This window comes from Pleurodeles waltl, chromosome 1_2 (assembly GCF_031143425.1).
Source record: "Pleurodeles waltl isolate 20211129_DDA chromosome 1_2, aPleWal1.hap1.20221129, whole genome shotgun sequence".
Classification (NCBI taxonomy): domain Eukaryota; kingdom Metazoa; phylum Chordata; class Amphibia; order Caudata; family Salamandridae; genus Pleurodeles; species Pleurodeles waltl.
The window spans coordinates 530,482,200-530,500,188 of NC_090437.1; positions in this window are offsets into that span (position 1 = coordinate 530,482,200).

Below are 17,989 nucleotides of genomic sequence, written 5' to 3' on the forward strand. Positions count from 1 at the left end.
ATAGTCATGTGGGTTGCTGTCTTTCCTGTGAAAAGTTGTGTTTTACACGCTCATCTCTCTTTCCATGTGTCCAATGTATGTTTTGTAAGTGTACCGGGGTGAACGTGCATGCATTACAGGGATCAGACCATGCATAGGGCACATTTGCTATGTTTTTTGACACTACACCTTTGAAGGGTTGTCCCATGTACCAACTATATATTGGCACATGAATCCAAAGCTTGATTTAACCCCAGGAGTGCCACAGACCTGCCCTGGAATGTGGGCCGCACACATCAGACAATATGTGTTTGCCCCACAGTGCAGACAGCAGGCTATTAGGCAATGTTGGGGGTACAGTCTCCAGTACAGGCAAATGTAGTGATAGCAAGTACACACATGTTAAGGGATATGTGAATGGTGCAATTTGCTGAGGTTCCCCCTATCCAGAGGCCTGACATCAATGAACACATTGCCAGTTTGGTTCCGTAAAGTGTCTCTGCACCTGCCATCACATTTTACATACAGAGGACAGTCAAAACGTCCCTACCCTATTATCTACTATGGACTTATGGGTAGTTTGATTCTTCCTTCCCTTATTATCTACTAGAGACATTTAAGTAGTTTGATTCCCCCTTGCCCTGTTATTTACTAAGGACTTAGAGGAGTCTGCATTGGCAGTTGTACTTGTACTACTTCTGCACATACCTTTTATTCAGAGGAGTGGCCCAAGGCCTGGTTAGCAGACTCAGGCTACAGGCAAGGTCATTCACCAACATGTTCAATCAGTCAAATTTAGTTATATATGAAAACAGGATGACTCTCTCACTCTGTGACTGGGTAGGTAATTTGGCTACACATTGGTTGTGATTGTGAGAAAGGGTCTCCTTTGAAATGATTAGCCCCACAATATTTTCCTGGTATTTGATGTGGTCTCAAAGTTATTAGTGCCCAGGGCAGCTGCTAACCAGGTTCCCTGGGACAGATCTCTTTCACAAAACTGCTGTGATGCATTGGCATAATTGGCAACACCTTTAGCTGCCACTAGAAGTCCCTAGTAAGTGGTACCCAGTCACAGAGTGAGAGAGTCACCCTGTTTTCATATATAACCAAATTTGACTGATTGAACATGTTGGTGACTGACCTTGCCTGTACCCTGAGTCTGCTAACCAGGCCTTGGGCCACTCCTCTGAATAAAAGGTATGTGCAGAAGTAGTACAAGTACAACTGCCAATGCAGACTCCTCTAAGTCCTTAGTAAATAACAGGGCAAGGGGGGCTAAAGATGGGCCCCTGGGGGCAGCAGCACTGCTTGTGCCACCCTCAGGGACCATGCATCCAAGCGTAGCCAGCACTGCCATTGCAGGCTGAGTGTCCTGATGCAACCCCAAAATGCAAAACTGACATGGCACACATCCTGGTCCACTATACATTGTATGCAATGTAAGAAAGCCACCACTATGGCAGGTCTTCCTGACCTAAGACAGGGTGCACTATAATGCATGATTGGGCATAGATGCATGAGCAATATGCCCCTACTGTGTCCTTGCCAAACCTGGGACACAGTAAGTGGAGATAGGAGCAGCCATTTTAAATATATGTGCTGGACACTGGTCAGTAAGAGTTTCACAGCTCCAAGATGGCCACTCTGAAGACTGGGTTGTTTGGTATCAAATACCTCACAACAATAAATCCAAACTGGTACCAGTATTGGATTTATTGCAAAATGTACACAAGGGCCACCTTAGATATGACCCCTGCAAAAGCTGACAATCCCTGGCCTGGTTGCTTGCTGGTCACAACCAGCCTGCCAACACCAGACAAGACTGTGGAACCCTGGATTGAGAGCCCTTGCTCTCCGAGTTTAGAAAACAAAGTCCTTACTAGGCAGAGGTGTTACTCCTCCTCTCCTAGGAATGCGCAGTGCCCTGCCAGCGAGCTTCAAATGGCTTTGAAATTTGACCCCCAGCCCTGATGCTAGCAGCAGGTGGCCGTCCTTATTGTAAAACCCCTCAATTCTGGATGAAGCAAAGGCAGGAAAATGCACAAAGGACAGGAAGAGTGGCTTGCACCACCCCAACGGTGTTGTATGCAAGGTGACCCCTTCATTTAATTTTCTACCATCTTGCCTGGTAGGAAAAAAAAAACAATCAAGAATAAGGAAGTAACCTCTGCCCATAGGAAGTGGTCACATAGTGGGTGTAGCCACCTTAAGGTAGATGACTCATGGTCACTACTGGGGACTCCCCTAAATGCCCACTAAATGCAGAATTCAGTGGGCACCCCTAGACCTGCAGATCAGATTACAAGGACACAAGAAGCACTGCAACAAAGAAGACACAAGGCTTGAGAAATGCATTCCTGCTGCACAAAGAAAAAGGTGACAAACCCTGCCTGCTGCACCCAGGACTTGACAATTGACACAGCGGGGCTGCAAGGACATTGAACAGACTCTACAAAACCCCAGAGGATGTCCACCCTTCTGAATCTCACCAAATATCTCCTTCCAGAGTAAAGGCATTATTCCCTGCAGCAAAGAAGCAAAAGACTAGTGAAGTTCGATTCGCTGATTGTCTGTTGACGAAGGAACTCGACACAGCAGCCAGACCAAATTCCATCTGACAGACCCATAAGACAAACCTTGCAAGTATGCCAGGTTTGGTGGCCTTGCAATTGTTAAGTGGTTGAACCATGCAATAGCCTGGGGGACTTGATCCCCAACGTTAGACACCCAGAAGAAAAGTCTGCTCTGGACTCCAAAATGACCAGGAGCAAGTGTCAGTCAAGGGACTTTAGGACACATAAGAACCACCCCTCAGAGTGGCCTTGCTGACCTGCAATCTACCCTCAAAATGAACTGCCTCCTGCTACCAAGGACACCTTTGCACACAGATCTTGGCTCATGAATCTACTTTGCACCCAGCCTCTAGGGCCCTGCACTGGAGAACCAGCTGTGCTTTAAGGGTCCCCCACCCCTTGCAACCTCTACATTCCAAGAGGACCCACCAGAGTCACCTTAAAGCACTCCTGTGCATTGCTTTTCCAAGTGGTCCCCCACAGTAGTCTTGCACCAGCTCCAAAGACTTTTCAACAGCTGCTTCCGCCAAAACCGGGAGTCGCCATAACTTCAGAAGCTGGTTTATAGGACATCTCAACAATTTTGACCTATAAACGAAAGGAGACATACGTCATACGTAAACGCATTGCCTGATTTTATATGCATTGTTACATTTTCCTCCCATTCGTTCCTATGGTGGGCAATTACGCAAAAAAGGACTACTTTTGCCAAAGTTTTAAAAATCATAACTTGAAATACTTTCCATTTTTGATGATCTTGGTCTGAAGTGTTTTTATATATTGGTCTTGTGTTATTCTTTCAAGTGTGTGTCCACATTTATTGATATTGTGAGTACAACAAATGCTTAGCACTTCTCCAAGATTTGCCTAACTGCTCGTCCAAGCTACCATAATATTAGAACATTAGGGGCCTGATTACAACTTTGGAGGAGGTGTTAATCCGTCCCAAATGTGACGGATATACCACCAGCCGTATTATGAGTTCCATAGGATATAATGGACTCGTAATACGGCTGGTGGTATATCCGTCACATTTGGGACGGATTAACACCTTCCTCCAAAGTTGTAACCAGCCCCTAGGTGTTCTAGTTTTTTAGCTCTGTAAACCAAGGTGGGGGTTGCTTGGAATCTATACACAGTGCATATCATTTTTGTACACTCTATAGAGAGCCAGCCTCCTACAGTGATAATGGCCCTCATTACAACCCTGGCGGTCAAAGACCGCCAGGGCTGTTTCGTCAGAAGCACCGCCAACAGGCTGGTGGTGCTTTCCTTGGAATTACGACCGCGGCAGAAGCACCGCAGTCGCACCGTCGAGACCGGCTGGTTCCCGCCACTTTGGTCCCTTTGGTTGTAATCCCCCAGGGCAGCGCTGCTTGCAGCGCTGCCCAGGAGATTACGAGTTCCCCTCCCGCCAGCCTTTTCATGGTGGTATGAACCACAATGAAAAGGCTGGCATAAAGGGGAGTCGCGGGGCCCCCTGCCACGGCACCATGGAGCTTTTCATTGTCTGCATAGCAGACAGTGAAAAGCGCGACGGGTGCAACTGCACCCATCGCACCGCCGGCTCCATTTGGAGCCTGCTCCCGTGTTGCGGCCGACATCCCCGTTGGGCCGCCGGCTCCATTTGGATCCTGCTCCCGTGTTGCGGCCAACATCCCCGTTGGGCATTTGCGGCCACGTGGCTGATACAACTTGGCGGGCGGAGCTTGCCGCCCGCCAAAGTTGTAATGAGGGCCAATATGCGTTATCTTACATAGTAGCATTTTTTCTTGCAGTCACTCTTTTAACAATATGTGAGTCATTCACGCATGTACCAGTCATGTGTGTGGTACATGCGTGAATGACTCACATATTGTTAAAAGAGTGACTGCAAGAAAAAATGCTACTATGTAAGATAACGCATAGGGTATATCAGCAATGTTGCTGCTATTGATGCTACATCTTGTGCATGCGCCCTATCTTCACCATCCTCATCGTACCATTCTTCATGTCCCTCATTGACATTGGGCCATGGGAGATTATGCCCTGCACATATGTTTTGCAATTTGCATCACACTAGTATTGGTTTAGTTGCTCTTGACTGCAAGTAGGCTAATTGGCTCCCAAACATATCCTGACTCTCGAAGTAATACTTGTGTAGTCTGGAAGTCCCTTCCACAATTTAACATGTCATTTTTGGCACATGATTATAACTCTGCTGATTTTACATATGGGTGTGCTTGTGAGGAATACACATGCACAGCTGCAGTCTATGGCCCTGATTACAACCCTGGCGGTCGGTGTTGTTAAAGTGGCGGTAATATCACCAACAGGGTGGCGGTTAATACCGCCAAATTATGACCATGGCGGAAAGACCTCAGACAGACAGCCACTTTAACACACCGACCGCAAGGGTGAAATCAACAGGCACCACGGCGGTAGTCGCCTACAGCCAAGCGGAAGTCGATGTTCCGCCCACCGCCACCTTTTCCGTGGCAGTACCAACGGCATCAAAAGCTTGGAGGAAACACTGCACATAAGGGAAACGATTCACCTATGGAGACTCAGGGAAGAACCACGCCACCATGGAGCCTGAACTGCATATATTCCCAATGTTGTTCAACGTCCTGCTCCACCACGAACACCAACGAAGATGATGATGGTGAGTACAGCCGCCTAGCACACAGTGGAGGGGGGAAGGAAAAAGAGAGTGACACACACGCAACACGCAACACCCCCACCCCCAACACCATACACACAAGCAGATGCAGTAACATAACATATACACCCCGTACCCCTCTGGAAAAATGCAAGGACAACACAAATAGATAAAAGTGAGTGTAATAAGATAAGTAAAGTAGCAATGCGTGCATACAATCTAAAAGTACATACATATTTACAAATCAAGGGACACTGCCCAGTCCTCAATTTTCGTGGGCCACAGGGCCACATCACAAAGTCCAAGGCCCAAACTGACTCCTGCAACAACAAGGAGAGAACACTGCAGGGGCATTAGTTTGAAAATAGGCAGGCACCTCAGGGGGACGGGGAACCGGGGGGCAACACAACCGGCAGATGGAACAACACCACTGGTCCTGGAGGGGTCAACATGCCCTGTGCGCAGTCCTGGGGAGTGCAAGGCCACAGTCTTTCAAGTGGGTGACTTGCCCACATGCTCTGGAGGGGGCAGCATGCCCTGGGCTTCATCCTGGGGAGTGCAAGGCCATAGTCTCTCAAGTGGGTGACTTACCCACTGGATCTGGAGGGGGCAACATGCCCTGTGCTATTCAACCTGGGGAGGATGGGGTGAATGGATGGCTTCTCCACTAGTTCTGGAGGGGGCATCGTGCCCTGTGCTCTTCATCCTGTGGAGGATGGGGTGAGTGGATGGCTTCTTCACTGGTTCTGGAGGGGGCATTGTGCCCTGTACTCGTCATCCTGGGGAGGATGGGGAGAGTGGATGGCTTCTCCACTGGTTCTGGAGGGGGCATTGTGCCCTGTGATGCAGGTCTTGGGGAGTGCAAGGTCACAGTCTCTCAGGTGGCTGTCAATCCCACAGGATTTGCAGGGGCAGCCCGCACAACAGTCCATGAACGCAGAACTAGACACTGTCCTCCGGCGCAGACGGCTGCTCAATGGTGGTGATAGTGATGTTGCCACTGGTGGTGGGAGGAAGCTCCTGCCCATTCTCTGCAGCCTCGGACGGCTACCCACTACTGGTGGTTTTGCTGCTGATGCTGTTGGTGGTTGTGGGGGGAAGCTCCTACCCATCACCTGCAGCCTCTGATGGCTGCCACTGCTGGTGGTGGTGCTGGTGCTGCTGCTTCTGGTGGTGGTTGTGGGGGGAAGTTCCTGCCCATCCCCTGCAGCCTCCGAGGGCTGCCCACTGGTGGTGCTGGTGCTGCTGGTGGTGGTTGTGAGGGGAAGCTCCTACCTATCCCCTGCAGCCTCAGATAGCTGCCCACTGGGGTGGTTATGCTGGTGCTGCGGCTGCTGGCGGTGGTTGTGGGGGGAAGCTCCTGCCCATCTCCTGCAGCCTTGGGTGGCTCCCCACTGCTGGTGCTGCTGGTGCTGGTTGTGGGGGGAAGCTCCTGCCCATCTCCTGCAATCTTGGACGGCTGCCCACTACTGGTGGTCGTGCTGCTGCTGCTGGTGGTGGTTGTGGGGGGAAGCTCCTGTCCATCCCCTCCAGCCTTGGATGGCTGCCCACTGCTGGTGGTGGTGGTGCTGCTGCTGCTGGTGGTTGTGGGGGGAAGCTCATGCCCATCCCCTACAGCCATGGATGGCTGCACTACCATGGTTGGTGGTGGGGGCTCTGTTTGAGTCGCAGCACCTGACCCCTTGTCCTTTCTGCCTGTGGGTACAGGCCCCTTGCCCTTCCCGGCGGCAGCTGGGGATGGCTCTTGCTGCTCTTGGCAGCAGATGGGGATGGCTCCTTGCTCCTCTTGGCAGCAACTGGGGGTAGCATATTGACCTTCCTGGCAGCACTTGGGGCAAGCACTCTTTTCTATGTGGCTGCCTGGTGCCCGTGATCCCTTCCCACCACAAGTTGCTGTGGACCCTACTGGGCCCGTGGACTGGGAGCTGAGGTGCTTGTCTGGGTTTTAGCCACCCTGGCCAGACGTGAAGGACTGTGAAGGGGTAGGGAAGAGGTAAATGTTGGAGACGAAAAGCTTCTTAGGGACATTGGTACAGGAAGAGGGAGAAGGTCTGGGAGTGGAGGAAGAGGGAGTGGTTGTAGGAGGAGTCAGTCTGTTGTGTTTGGGTGCAGGTGCATGGGCTGGATGCTGTTGTAAGGTGGATGGCTGTTGGGTGTCTGAGTGCTTGCGTTTGTTTACTTTGGGAAGAGAGGGAACAAACACAGTGGGAGAGGACACAGGGAACGTATGCATGGCTGTTGGGGTGGTGACTGCCAGTGAGGTGTGTGTTCTGATAGGTGTGCTGGTGATGGGGGTAGTGGATGAGGATGTAGTGCATGCACGTGTGAGTTTAGACGCAACTGGGAGTGAGGTGGAGGAGGAGGGGACACAGTGGAGGCAGTGGATGTTGGTATGTCTGCATCTGGATGGTGTTTGTGTGAGTGCCTGCGGGATGATGTGTGGTGCCTGTGTTTGCCTGTGCCACTCTTGTGTGTTGTCATGTGTGCATGTTTGTCTGCCTGTGTGCATGGGAGAGGTTGGGGTTGAGGGGAACGGAGGGCATGGGAGAGGAAGTTGGAGGGGGGATGGTGGAAACAGGGACAATGGCTGCCATCAGAGAGGAGGCCAGAGCCTGGATTGATATCTGTTGGGCCGCCAAACCAGTGTGAATGCCATCCAGAATGCATTGGACTGTTGCATTGGGCTGCCAGCCCCTGGATGGCATTCACAATGGTTGACTGCCCAACAGAGATGGATCGCAGGAGGTCAATAGCCTCCTCACTCAGAGTAGCAGAGCTAACTGCGGCAGGGCATGAGGTGCCTGGGGCGAAGGAGATGCCCACCCTCCTGGGTGAGCAGGCAAGGGCTACTCGCTGAGGGGCTGCTGGGAGGGCGGTGCTTGTATGGTGGGGTGGCGGTTGGACCTGTAGACGGGGTGGGCACAGAGGTGTCAGCCACCACCAGGGAGCTTCCATCGGAGGAGGTATCCGTGTCTGAACTCTCCCTTCCAGTCCCCGCCGTGGTGCTCCCCTCGCCCTCTGTTCCACCTGTGCCCTCACCGTCGGTGGACTCTGCCTCCTGGGTCCTGTGGGATGCAGCTCTCTCCATTGCCAGTGCCTCTGCTCCTCTGACAGATAATGCTAATGCACATAAGGACAGGAAGGCAAAACAAGAAAGGGAGTGAGTGAGACAAAGGATACACTTGGTCAATAGCTGCACCAACACTACTGTTGCCGTACAGAGCACCCTCACACACAGGGAACAGCCCTACGCACTATGCATGGCACTACCAGTAATAGTGCTAGTCACCAGGGCATGGGGAGGGACACATAGCGTCCACTGCAGCATGCCTAGGACCCACACACCCCTGCCCAGTAGTGTATGCCTTCTAGCCACATTGGAGGAATATCAAATCAGAACCCTGCCCAACATGGGTCCTACACTGCAATGTCAGCCCTGGCCTAGGGGCACTCACAGACACACATCCCCCACCCAGATACCACCCCACCAGACGTAAGTAGAAATTATGGGCACTGTACACGCCCCCTTGTTGCTGCTGGGATGCCTCCAAGCCGCCATCCAGCTCAGGATAGGCCACTTCCAGTATGCAGGCCATCAGGGGGGTCAGGGTTCAACGGGCACCCTTTCCTCATTGGGAGGCCATCCCCAGCTGGGCCTCTGCCGTCTTCCGTGCCCAGGGTCTCAGATCCGTTTCCGACAGTGGGTGCTCCACCTACCGTAGACCCCCAGGGTTCAGACGTCCTTAGCGATGGCATGCCATACACCCTTCTTTTGATGGGCACTGAACTGCAGAGGAAATATACACTTGGGAAGGTATTAGTTAGACTGTCCTGCCTGTTACACTCATGGCCCACCATAGCCCTCCCCTCCCCTTATGCACAGACATGGCTGAGCATACATGCTGCACGCTGCCCAGGGCCCATCCACAAACCCCCCTACACAAAGCCTTCACACACACCACTCCATGCATTCATGCCCCATGCATCATGGTCACAGTGTACTCACCTGTTGTTCTGAAGGCTCATTCAGCAGTCTGTAGTCAGGTAGGACCCCATCCACCAATCGCTCCATCTCCTCTGAGGTGAACGCAGGGGTCCTTTACCCAGTCACACGGGCCATGGTAGGTTCCAGATACAGGTCACAGGGGAAACATCCTTTTTTACTACTTTTTTTTCCCGAAAGTCGTGGTTAACGAAAGCGCAACAACGCTTTTTTTAACCACGACTCCGTTTTTTGTGTGCCTTAACTACGAATGTTCTGAACAACGAACATGCGTGGTTAAGGTACAAAGAAGGCAGTTGGCGAAGGTAAGTGGTGGGTTTAGGTTTTGGGGAGGGGGTGGGAGGTCAGGGGGTTTTAGGTTTTGGGGTGGGGTTGGGGGGGTGGGATGTTTTTGGTTTTGGGAGTGGGTGGGGGGTCAGGGGGTTTTAGGTTTTAGGGTGGGGTTGGGGGGGTGGGGCGTTTTTGGTTTTGGGGAGTGGGTGGGGGGTCAGGGGGTTTTAGGTTTTAGGGTGGGGTTGGGGGGGTGGGGCGTTTTGGGTTTTGGGGAGTGGGTGGGGGATCAGGGGGTTTTAGGTTTTAGGGTGGGGTTGGGAGGGTGGGGCGTTTTTGGTTTTGGGGAGTGGGTGGGGGGTCAGGGGGTTTTAGGTTTTGGGGTGGGGTTGGGGGGTGGGGCGTTTTTGGTTTTGGGGAGTGGGTGGGGGGTCAGGGGGTTTTAGGTTTTGGGGTGGGGTTGGGGGGGGTGGGGCGTTTTTGGTTTTGGGGAGTGGGTGGGGGTCAGGGGGTTTTAGGTTTTAGGGTGGGGTTGGGGGGGTGGCGCGTTTTTGGTTTTGGGGAGTGGGTGGGGGGTCAGGGGGTTTTAGGTTTTGGGGTGGGGTTGGGGGGGTGGGGTAAGGGATGTAGGGTGAATGGTGCCTATTGCTAATGATTTTATCAGGAATGCCTTTACAACGAAATATCGCTGTTAAGGCATTTGTGGTAAAATCATTAGTAGTAGCAACGAGGTCGGTGTTCCGACCTCGTTGTTAAGTCAGTAGTTGTTTTTTATTTCGTTGTTTCGTCGTACAATCGGTCACAGCAGCACATGTAGTGTAGGTCCTCTTGTGTTGAAGGTCAGGTAGCAAGTGAGTTAAAAGATAAAAAATGGCGGTCACGTCCGCAGTGGTGCATACCATCACCACCAGCGCACATCACCATTGGCCACTGTACCACGTAGGGCCCAATATTAACCAATGAGGAGCTGCACTGCAGTTCCCGACCACATCCCGCAATGGCGCACAACATCAGCGGAATTACCTCATTTCCACATGTCCCTCCATAAGGACAGGCGGACGACATTTCATGGGGAGGTGGGGTAGACCATGGATCCTAACTGCATCACAGATCAAAATTATACATTCAAGAGATATGCCACTAATACATTAATAAATCACATCATGCATTGAACTGTAGTGGCTACAATGTACAGATTATGACCTGCTCCTCACTGTTTTTCCCCATAGATTGCAACCGTTGTGGAAGAATAGGAGACGGAAATATCCCCCTGTGTACAGACCTCTGGTGGACTTGGCAACAATGGAGGACAGGCACATTATACTCACCTACAGACTCGACAGGGCCACAATCACAGAGCTACGCACCCATTTGGAGCCTGACCCAATATCTGCTATATATCACCCCACTGGGATCCCCCCTCTTGTGCAAGTGCTATCACTGCTCCATTTCTTGGCAACTGGTTCTTTCCATTTCTTGGCAACTGGTTCTTTCCAAGTGACAGTGGGCTTGGCAGCAGGAATGTCACAACCAATGTTCTCAAAAGTGCGGACCAGAGTGTTGATTAAACACATGTGCAGCTACATTGTTTTCCCCCAAGTGGAGGATTTGGCCACAGTGAAGGCTGACTTCTATGCAATGGGACGTATTCCCAACATCATTGGTGTAATAGATGGAGCACATACTGCATTTGTCCCCCCCACCAGAATGAACAGGTCTTCAGAAATCATAAAGGTTTTCACTTGATGAATGCAGATGGTGTGTTTGGCGGACCAGTACATCTCCCATGTCAATGCTAAGTATCAAGGCTTGGTGCATGATGCTTTTATACTGAGGAATAGCAGCATCCCAAATGTGAAGGCCTAACTCCAGAGGCACAAGGCGTGGCTAATAGGTGAGCCCTGGTTCCCACCCAGTGGCTGTTCGTGTATGGGTATGGTGTGGGCCATATGGCATTGTGTGTTGCAAACAGCTGTCCCTCGAAATTTGCAGGTGACTCTGGTTACCCCAACCTCTCATGGCTACTGCCCCTCTGATGAATCCCAGGACAAGGGCAGAGGAACATTACAATGAGGCACATGGGCGAACAAGAAGGATAATAGAACGTACCTTCGGCCTCCTGAAGGCCAGGTTTTGGTGTCTCCATCTAACAGGTGGATCCCGGTGCTACTCACCCAAGAAGGTCTGCCAGATAATCGTGGCATGCTGCATGTTGCACAACCTTGCCTTGAGACGCCATGTGCCTTTTCTGCGAGAGGAGGAGGCTGGAGATGGCCGTGTAGCAGCAATGGACCCTGTGGACAGTGAAGATGAGGAGGCAGAGGATGAGGATGAGGACAACAGAACTGCAGTGATACGTCAACACTTCTAATGACACATAGGTAAGTTAGTGTAACTTCACATTTCATTGACAGTTTTGTGTTTGACATTGTCACTGGCAAGCTGTGAATTCCAACTTATATGCCCACTCACTACCCTTTGGCAACTCTTTTAGCAGATGTTGGTGACTCACTATTGGTCCTGGTGTGTTCACTGCAGCCAACTACAGGTTTTTCTTATGTATACATTACTGTACAGTTGAATTGCAATGTTTGAACCTTGTTAAACAAATACGTACTTTAATCATTTGACATACTCCATGCTTGTATTTTTTTCAAAGAGTGTTTATTTAAATGCTATGAAGAAAAGTGAGTAGTGCTATCAGCTGGGGTGATGATGGAGGAAAGTCCATGGTAGAGTCCAGTCTATTGGTAGCACAGGTGCATTGTCCAAGGGGGCATAGGAAGGGGAGCAATGGCATTTCAAGGTGGGCAAGGTGAAGGAGTGGGACACAAGGGTGACATTCAGGAGAGTCTTATTTCCTGGCGGGGGTCTTGGCAATAGTCTCTGGCTTCTGCCTGGATCGCAGGGAACGTTTGCAGGGTGGTTCTCCTTCTGCAGGGGAGGGGTGCTGGCGGCCTGTGTAGGACACTGGCCTAGCCTATTGTGGGTACCTGATGGTACTTACACCTTGTGCCAGGTCCAGTTATCCCTTATTAGTAGATTAGTAGTGTTCTATCAGCTTAGGCTAATAGAGGTAGCTATAGCAGAGCAGCTTAGGCTGAACTAGGAAACATGCAAATTTCCTACTATACCAATTATATCATATAGGTACTATATCATAAGAAACACAATACTCAGGGTTGCTAAAAATAAAGTTACTTTATTTTAGTGACAATGTTCCAAAAATATCTCAGAGGATATAGTCCCTTAGGAGGTAAGTAAAATAAACAAAAAATACACACAAACCAAAATCAGTTAGATAAAACAGTTAGAAAGTAGTGCAAACATTATAGAATACAATAGGATGCAATGGGCCTACGGGCAGCACAAACCATATACTCTAAAAGTGGAATGCAAACCACGAATGGACCCCTGGGCTAGTGTAGTGTGTAGAGGGTCACTGGGAGTGTAAGAAAACACTAAGGGTGTAAAAGATACCCCACCCCAAGACCCTGAAAATTAGGAGTAAAGTGATACTACTTTCCCTCAAACACACTAAACTTGTGATAGAGGATTCTGCAAAGACCACAACAGACTGCAAAGCACTGAAGACAGTCATGAAAGTGTCCTGGTGGGCAGGAGCCCACTAAACCCCGGATGAAGGTGCAAAATGGCTGCCTCCGGTTGTAAGAAGCTGATGATTCTGCAACAACGAAAGGTGCTAGGAACTTCTCCTTTATTCAGAAGATGTCCAACGGAGTGCTGGAGGATGAAGCATTGTTTCCTTGGAGAAAGACCGCAAACAAGCCTTGCTAGCTGCAAAGGTTTTGGTTGAAGAAAAAGGGTGCTGGCCGGGAAGGACCAGGATGTCGCCACTTGGGAGAGGAGACAGAGGGGGGCCTCAGCTGGCCGGGAAGTACCAGGATGTCGCCACTTGGGAGAGGAGACAGAGGGGGGCCTCAGCAACACAGAGAGCCCATGCACAAGAAGGCAGCACCCGCAGAAGCCCTTGAACCTGGTTCAAGAAGACTGATCAGGGCGGTCATCTCAATACAACAAAAGAGGGTCCCAAGAAGCCCAGACCCCAGGAGGGCTGAACCTTGTCTGTGGGGTCCATAGTGGAGCCCTGGGGATGCACGGGATTGGCACACCAATACCAGATTTGGCATGGGGGGACAATTCCATGATCTTAGACATGTTAAATGGCCGTATTTGGAGTTACCATTGTGAAGCTACATATAGGTATTGACATATATGTAGTGCACGCATGTAATGGTGTCCCCGCACTCAGAAAGTCTGGGGAAATTGCCCTGAACTATGTAGGGGCACCTTTGCTAGTGCAAGGGTGCCCTCACACTTAATAACTTTGCACCTAACCTTCACTAAGTGAGGGTTAGACATATAGGTGACTTATAAGTTACTTAAGTGCAGTGTAAAATGGCTGTGAAATAATGTGTGCATTATTTCACTCCGGCTGCAGTGGCAGTCCTGTGTAAGATTTGTCTGAGCTCCCTATGGGTGACAAAAGAAATGCTGCAGCCCATAGGGATCTCCTGGAACCCCAATACCCCGGGTACCTAGGTATCATATACTAGGGAATTATAAGGGTGTTCCAGTGTGCCAATTAGAATTGGTAAAAATGGTCACTAGCCTATAGTGACAATTTTAAAGGCAGAGAGAGCATAAGCACTGAGGTTCTGGTTAGCAGAGCCTCAGTGACACAGTTATTCACTACACAGGTACACACATTCAGGACACAAACTATGAGCACTGGGGTCCTGGCTAGTAGGATCCCAGTGAGACAGGCAAAAAAACAAATGTACATACATGTTAAAATGGGGGTAACAAGCCAGGCAAGATGGTACTTTCCTACAGCCTGCTGGTCCTGTGGTAGGGCCTCCTGTACATTAGCGGCAGCGGAGGTAGAGGGCTGTTCAGATGTTCGGCTAGTGGCAGGGGCCCGCTGGTGTGAGACAGCCTTCCTCATAATGTTAGCCATGTCTGCCAGCACCCCTGAAATGGAGACAAGGGTGGTGTTAATGGTATTCATGTCCTCTCTGATCCCTTGGCACTGTCCCTCCTGCAGCCGCATGTTGTCCTGCAACTTGTCCATGATCTGGCCCAGCATATCCTGGGAAAGTTGGTATGCTCCCAGGATCGCGGTGAGTGCCTCCTGGCGAATCGGTTCCCTGGGCGTGTCCTCCCCCTGGCGCACAGCAGTCCTCCCAGCTTCCCTGTTGTCCTGTGCCTCTGTCCCCTGAAAAGTGTGCCCACTGCCGCTCACCCCAGATCCCTGATTATCTTGGGTATGGGGGGTGCCCTGGGTTCCATGTAGTGGTGGACACACTGCTGATTGACATGTCCTGGGGACAGAGATATGGGCACGCTGGGTGGGTGCTGTGGTGGTGTTTCCTGAGGGGGGAGGCTCTGTGGTGGTGTGTGACAGGGCCTGGGTAACCAACTGTCCAGAGGTCCCTGATGGGCCAGGTTGGTAATAAAGATCCAGGCAAGCAGAGTCACTGTCATCACTGTGGGCCTCTTCTTTGGGGGGACTGGATGTTGCTTGCACCTCTTCTCCGGTGACATTGGCTGGTATACCTGTGGGGATGTATATGCAATGTTATTTATTCTGTGTGTGACATATTGTGCATGGGTGGGTTGACCTCCACGGTTTTTATTGCCCTGCCAGCTTTTCCTTGTGTGAGTTGTTATCTGGTGGGCTAAGTGATTCTCCAGTGCACATGCTTTAGTGATTGGTGTCCATGGAGGGCTGTGAGTGGTGTCCATGCATTGGTGGTGCATGCTGGGCATGGCATTGGGATGAGTAGGTTGTGATGGTGGGGTGTGTGGGAGGTGGTGGAGTGATGGGAGTGAGGGTGGGGTGGAGGTATGTGATGGCATGCAGGTAGGGAGGTGATAGTAGTATAGAGTTGACTTGCCAGAGTCCAGTCCTCCTGCTACTCCTGCCAGGCCCTCAGGATGCATGATTGCCTGGACTTGCTCCTCCCATGTTGTTAGTTGTGGGGTAGGAGGTGGGGGTTCATCTCCATTCCTCTGTACTGCGAGCTGGTGTCTTGCTGCAATGGAACGCACCTTCCCCGTAGGTTGTTCCACCTCTTCCTGATGTCATCCCTTGTTCTTGGGTGCTGTCCCACGGCGTTGACCCTGTCCACGATCCTCCGCCACAGCTCCATCTTCTTAGCAATGGTTATCTGCTGCACCTGTGACCCAAATAGCTGTGGCTCTACCCGGATGATTTCCTCCACCATGATCCTTAGCTCCTCCTTAGAGAATCTGGGGTGTTGTTTTGGTGCCATGGGTGTAGTGTGAGTGGTGTGGGTGAGGGTGTGTAGGGTGGTGTGTTGGGGTGTGTGATGTGGGGTGCGTGGGTGGTGTATAGGTGATGGTGGTAAGTGACTCTGGTTGTGTGAGTGGTCTTGCTGTCTCTTTCGGGTGCCAATGGTTTGTAGTCGTAAAGGGTTGTGGGTAATGTGGGTGTGTGTTTTATAGTGGTGTGGGTGTGTTGGTGTGATGTGTGTATGGGTGTCAAGTGTGTGTAGTTTGAATTGTCCAATGTAGTGTTGTTTTGTTTGAGTGTGTGTATTTTGAGCGCAACGGTATGTACCACCAATGGTTTACCACGGTTGAATATCCGCTGTGGTGACTTGTGAGTCATAATGTGTTGGGTGTTGTTTAGTTGGCGTAACGGTGTGGGTTTTGATACGGCCAGTTTATCACTGACCTTTGGTGTGGCGGACTTGTGTGTGGCTGTATAGTGATGGATTGGTGTGTGTGTGTCATAATATTGTGAACGGATATCAGCCGCCGCAACGATATGTTGGCAACAGTCAGCATGGCAGTAAGTGGAATTTACTGCCAATGTCATAATGAGGGCCAGCCACTTTAACACACCGAGCGCCAGGGCGGAATCAACAGGCACCACAGCGGTAGCTGCCTACAGCCAGGCCGAAGTCAATGTTCTGCCCAGCGTATTAAGACATGCCAATCCGCCACCTTTTCCGGGGTGGTACCAATGACATCAAAATCTTGGCGGAAACACTGCACAGAAGGGAAACAACTCACCTGTGGAGACTCAGGGGAGACCCATGCCGCAATGGAGCCTTTAGTAAATATGGAGCATCCCTCCAGCTCCCCCAGAGAAACTTTAGTGCAGCAGCCCTGCACTGCCTCTGAAACACTTAGGACAGCAGCCCTGTCCTGGTGTGGACCTTATAGGACAGCAGCCCTGCCCTGCTCTAGCTCAAGAGAAACAGCAAACCTGTTCTCTCTTACAACCATATGGACAAAGTTTTTGCCCAGCTAGAGCTTTATTGAAACAGCGTTCCTGTCTCGCATTTCCTGCATTTGACATAGGCACAGTGGACCAATCCCACTGCCCAACTTTAGAACATACTAATAGGAACTCTGAGAAGGTACACTCACATTGTTGGTTAGGTAAAAATCTCCAAACAGGGTGGTTTACATCTCCACAGGGAAGTAACCATATAGTGGTTGATGAAGGGAGTAACCCCTCTATTGCAGATCTACTCTCCACCCATCACCACTTAGACAATAAAGTCTCAACTGGCCAAGGTTAGCCTTATTGACCTTCATTTGGGGAGGGATTGTGTGAGAAAGTAGCCTCTTTCTAGAATTGTAACCCCCACTTTTGGCCTGTTTGTGAGTGTATGTCAGTCAGTTTTTACTGTGTCACTGGGATCCTGATAGCCAGGACCCCAGTGCTCATAGAGAAAAACCTATGTGTCAGTGTGTTTTGCCTGTCTCACTGGGACCGTGCTAGCCAGGACCCTAGTGCTCATAGTTTGTGGTCTAATGTGTGTGTTGTCAGTACTGCTTGACTGTGTCACTGAGGCTTTGCTAACCAGAAGCTCAGTGCTTATGCTCTCTCTGCTTTTAAATGTGTCACTATAGGCTAGGTGACGTCATTTACCAATTTCAATTGGCATACTGGACCCCTCTTATAAGTCCCTAGTATATAGTACCTATGTACCCAGGGCATTGGGGTTCCAGGAGATCCATATGGGCTTCAAAATTTCTTTTGCCACCCATAAGGAGCTCAGACAAACCCGTGCACAGGCCTGCCTTTACAGCCTGAGTGAAATAACACACACGTTATTTCACAGCCATTTTCACTGCACTCAAGTAACTTATAAGTCACCTATATGTCTAACCTTCACTTGCTGAAGGTTATGTGCAAAGTTACTAAGTGTGAGGGAACCCTTGCACTAGCAAAGGTGCCCCCATATAGTTCAGGGTCATTTTATGGGAATTTGTGTGTGCTGGGATGCCATTACATGCGTACTCTTCAGATAGGTCAATACCTATATGTAGCTTCACAATGGTAACTCCAAATATGGCCATGTAACATGTCTAAGATCATGGAATTGTCCCCCAATTGCAAATCCGGTATTGGGAAGCCAATTCCATGCATTCTGGGGACTCCACTATGGACCCACAGTGCTGCCAAACCAGCTCTCTGAGGCTCGCACTTTAGCTACGGCTGCTGCCACCTCACAG